Source organism: Dunckerocampus dactyliophorus, chromosome 4 (assembly GCF_027744805.1).
Source record: "Dunckerocampus dactyliophorus isolate RoL2022-P2 chromosome 4, RoL_Ddac_1.1, whole genome shotgun sequence".
NCBI lineage: Eukaryota > Metazoa > Chordata > Actinopteri > Syngnathiformes > Syngnathidae > Dunckerocampus > Dunckerocampus dactyliophorus.
This window is the reverse complement of record NC_072822.1, coordinates 4,760,403-4,766,025: the sequence shown is the minus strand read 5'-3', so window position 1 is coordinate 4,766,025 and position 5,623 is coordinate 4,760,403.

Below are 5,623 nucleotides of genomic sequence, written 5' to 3'. Positions count from 1 at the left end.
TCAGCTGAATTGAACTGAACTGTTTGGCTTTTTCTTCGGCTTTTATCACGATGCCACCGCCAGTGATGGCAAAGAGGCATCTGCTCTTCTTTTTTTTTTGGGGGGGGGGGGGGGGGGGGGGGAGTGTTTTTTCGACTCGTCTATGGCTACCAACTAGCTTTCATGGGGGGCTGTATTAAGAAATATGTACGGTACAGTATGTGACAATTCATACATACAGTGCAGCAAGTGGCCGCTTCCATAAGGGTTAACCATGTGAGAGGACACACACACACACACACACACACATAAACATAGTGCACAGTGTAGCTTTAAAAACACACACATATAAACAAACTCACAAAGCATCCTGACACCTGACAAGAGGTGAAACGAAATAGGGTGCTAAAACGTGATAGGGCCGAGCTGCACATGTTGGCCATGCTAGACTCAAGACGAGCCACCAGCCACGTGTGTGTGTGTGTGTGTGTGTGTGTGTGTGTGTGTGCGTGTGTGGTGAGAAGCATGGGGAGGCACGAGGCAACGAGATCGTTGTGATGTCTCTTCCTGCTGTGTGGAACGTCAGCACGACAGCTTCTCCGTGGATGCGCGAACAGCCTCCCGCAAGCGTCTGGGTTATTTCCTATCCGCCAGTTAGTGTTCTCTCGCTGCGTTTTGACCTCGCCCTCGATTTTGTAGCACCTCGCTCATATTAGTCCGCAGTCTATTCAAGTTGGAATAAATGAAGGTAAAATGATGGCACGTGGGTGACTATTGTATTTGATTTGCTCTAGAGTTCAGTGGTCCCCAACGTCATGTCCTTCTAATAAAAAGGTCCAAAGGACCACAGCAGTCAGACTTTTCCAGTTGTTCCAGGGTCAGTTTTTTTTTGTTTTTTTTTTAACGATAGGAGCTAATGGAAATTGAAATAACCTGTTCCAGGGTACATTTTTTGACTGAAGGAGATAATGGAATGAGAAAGAATGCGTTTCAGGGTCAGTATTTCACCCCAGGAAATAATGGAAATAGAAGTCACCTGTTCCAGGGAGATAAGAGAAATACACGAGGGTCAAACTGTTGACGTCATACATCCGGGCAATGTTTGAAGTCATATTTTGTGACACAACCATACATACACTTTGATTGCCAAACAAACAAGACAATAGTACTGACTGCACTTTGTAATTTAGCTTGGTGATAAACCTCATGGACGCTCCCACATGAGAGGTCTGTCTTTTGGAAAGAGATGACAGACACAGTGTAAACGCTACAATTATTAGGACAGTTGACGCGACACGCACAGGACGTGGATGGAAGGACAGAGCAATGTCTTTGTAAGCTATCATCTGCAGAGTGATGGACACCAGCAGCAGGCTGGAGCGTCCACTGTCGTCTCTAGACACTGGATATGTGTATGCGGTACAAGATGTCCCACCGTTATTGTCAAGCCATTTGTCTTTGTGGGGGGGGGAATCCACTGGAAGACATGCTCGCATACATACAGTATATCCTCAAAGTTTGATCATTATCAGACAAACGGTCAACAATTACTTGCCAAGTCGTGGCGGCCATGTTTTTCCAAGCAATCTGGCTCAGATTTTACACACGTGTGCTTGTCAGTTCCCTAAAGGTGCTCACCAAATGTGCGTGTTTCAATGGATGCAATAAACCAGGGGTGTCCAAAGTGCGGCCCGGGGGCCATTTGTGGCCCGCAGCACAGTCTAAAAATGTGATTTAACACTTGACAAACAACAACTGAAGCAAAAATGGGAAAATCAATCAAAAGTCAAAATATTAAGAGAAGAGCTGTAACCTAGCAAGGAAAAAAAGTCATAATTTCACAAGAATAAAGTAATAGTATGAGGAAAAATGTCATTTTAGTAGCATGACGTTGAAATATTAAAAGAAAAAAGTTTTTTGTTTTTTTTAAGACAAAAACAATGAATAAAGTTGTAATTTTTGGAAACTTAGGTTGGGGGAAAATTTATAACATGGGAATAAAGTCAAAATATTAGGAGAAGAAGAAAATAGTTGAAATGTTTGGAAAATTATACAAAACAATTAACAGCAGAATTTTGAGTAAAGTCAAAATATTAAGAGAGGAAAAAAAAGTTTTCTAATGAGAAAAAAGTTGAAATTTTATCAGAATAAACTTGTAAAATGAGGAAAATGATCATTTTAGTAACAATGTTGAAATAAAACAAAAATACATTATTGTTTTCAAGACAGAAAGTTATAATTACGAGAAGAAAATAAAATGAAATGAAAGAAATGAAAAAAAAAACAGCAGAAATGGAAAAAAACAGCTGTCATTTTACGGGAATAAAGTCAAAATATTAAGAAAAAAAGTCATAATCGAATGAAGAACAAAAGTCACAATTTTACAAGAATAAAACTGTATTATTATGGAAAAAAATGTCATTTTTAGTAGCATTTCACCTATATTACAAAAGTGAAATGCAGTTTTTTCTTGAGCATATTTATAGCTTCTTAGCAAATCTCTACGTGTTGGTTTACAAAATATCAAAGTGGCCCTTGCATCCTTTCACTTTTCACTATGTGGCCCTCGCTGGAAACAGTTTGGACACCCCTGCAAGAAACTAACACCACTGTTAGCTGGATGTCATCACTCCAACTCTTCAATGGAGGCATTCAGGGCTTCCCTTTTAAGTAGTTTTGGTGGACATCCAGGCACAAACATAGGAGAAGGCATGCTGAACGTGTTTTAAATCAAACACGCCGGGCAGACAAAGTGACAGCGGACGTTTCACAGACGGATTAAAGCCTGACTTTGTTGACTTGATTATTGACGACGTAGATCATCTACAATGTAGAACGGTCAGGACCTTAATGCAGAGGAGCTGATCTATGAGCTTCAGCACTTTGTGTACTTTTTTTTTGCATGTGCCTGTGTCCATCTACCGGACTGGCATCTCCACAAGAGATCTTTAGCATCCAACAATCTGGCGTTTTAAACTGAAATGACAAAATAATAGAACTTGGAGTGTAAGGACGCCAGGAATGAAATAATAGAAATCGTAATAATCTGTCACCTCCGTTAATTATACTTTAAGTAGCATTTTAAAAATCTCGATTGACATATAAATGTACAAAGAAGTTACCCACTGGTAACGCTAAAAAGGCAAAAACAAAAAAACAGCCAGTATTGCTTGTTGGTGGGCCAGGGGTCGGCAACCTTTAGCATCAAAAGAGCCATTTTGCCTCCTCTTCTAGTGGAAAAAGACAGTATGGAGCCCAGAGAGAAAGTACATGAGATCTACCATTCTGGAAAAGGTTATAAAGCCATTTCTAAAGCCTTGGGACTCCAGCAAACCACAGTGAGAGCCTTTATCCACAAATGGCGAAAACATGGAACAGTGGTGAACCTTCTTCCCAGGAGTGGCCGGCCAACCAAAATGACCCCAAGAGCGCAGCGACGACTCATCCAAGAGGTCACAAAAGACCCCACAACAACATTAAAAAAACTGCAGGCCTCAATTACCTCAGTTAAAGGGATAGTTTGGATTTTTTGACATGAAGTTGTAAGACATCAGCAGTGTACTACAGCAACAGTGACAAACCCCCCAACCTACCCAATTGATCTCGTCAGTCCAGTTCTGGTCGGAGATCCGTGACAAGGAACGTAGTTCCGCTTAGTTGCTAGGGCCATTGAAGTCAAGAGTTTGGCTTCTCAAATCAATGTGGGCTCAAAGGAAGTAATACATTTGCATCATAAAAATGCCTCCTCAAAAATATCAGGCCTCACAAAACGCTCGTATCCCTGCGCACCGTCACAGCGTCACAGTGTTCATGACTCCACCATAAGAAAGACACTGGACAAAAACGTCAGAGTTCAAAGACAAAAACCACTGCTGAACAAAAAGAACATTAAGGCCTTCCCTTTGGGAAAATACTCTGGTCCGACAAGACAAAAGTTGAACTTTTTGGAAGGTGTGTGTCCCATTACATCCGCCGTAAAATAATGCCGCATTTCAGAAAAAGAACATCATACCGACAGTCAAATATGGTGGTTGTAGTGTGATGGACTGGGGCTGTTTTGCTGCGTCATTGACTAATATTAAAATTTGTTTGAGCACCTGAAACATTTAAGTGTGACAAACATGCAAATAAATAAATCAGGAAGGGGAAAAACAGTTTTTTACACCACTGTATACACTTCATGACCTCATTTATTGACTCATTAAGAGCCTTCTATTCCATGATGCTGAAGCTGCATCAAAAAGCGCCATGGAATGTATGAAAAAATGTCACCTGTCAAAGAGGTGGTATCTATCCTACGGCTACTACTACTAACTATATTTTATTTCTTACAAATAGGTAAAAAAAAATGTTTTTAATGTGCAGCACCATCGTGAAACTAAAGGGTACTTAATACAAATGTCATTTAATAAATAAAAAAACACATGAAATACATACAGTTGATGAAATAATTTAACAAAAAGGTTCAAGAGAATTATTTCAGATTATGGTTCACAATTTCATGAGTTCATGGACAATTTAACACCTGATTTGAATGAACTGGTTCATATCTAAATGCCATATATTTATACACTTCTCCATCCAATCAAAATGGAGCATCATCATCTCTATAAGGGCAAAATGTCTTGTTCTTATTAGCTTGTGCATGAGCACCTACTGTTGTGCTACACACCAACTGGTCTTTTCACTCAGACTTCAAGGTAGGTGAGTGTTTGTTGGTTTGTGTGCCCACATTTGCTAGCGATGCCAACCCATCTGCCACAAAAAGCCACGGTGACTCATCGGCTCTGCCCACGTTCCTCTGAGATTCCATCACCTCCAACGGGGGTACCCTCCTTCTCAGTTCTCATCGCCGCATACGCCGTACTGTACATTCCCCGGCATTTCGTTTTCGCGCTGACTCAGACGTGTCAGGACGTGGGCGCAGAGTGTTGCGCATGAAAGAGCAGTCACGGCCGGAACCGATGGTGAACTGTAACGAGCCGTTTTATCAGCTAATAGCTCAACGATGGATTTAAACTGCTGCAATTTGCGGTGGCCATCAGAAAAATGAGGTGGGGTGGGTGCCATCCGGTGTCCCCGAAGCATACAGTATTCTAATACAGCTTCCCTACTGGGAACACACCATCGTGTGCATCTGCAGCTTTAATGCTAATGAGCTGTGTTTGTCCAGAGAGTGTGTCTCCAAGAAGCGCTATTGTGTTTTTTTTATAAGTGAATTTCCACAAAGTAGGATTCCTTCTTTATAAATGCATTTGTTTCATACTTGGAGCATAAAAAACCTGTTAAACCTCCTAAACATGGTTTTTAACATTATTAGAGACTTCTAGACATGAAATAACACCCCTATAGTCTCCTTTACACTCCCACTACCCAATATGGAGCCATTTAAGATGCAAATGAGACTGTTACTATAAATGTGTTCCGGCGCAGGAGAGAAGAGAGTGGCAACCAGACAGGAAGTGACGTCGGGGATTCAGAGCTGAGTTTTAGCCTGGCGTGGGTTACCGCTGCAACAGTAGCTCGTGTTTTTTTTTGCTATCATGCTAGGTGTTAGCATGCTATAATTACACTAACATTTTTAGCATTTACAAAGGTAGGCACTTATACAAACACTTAGCGCTATTATGCTAGGTGTTGGCGT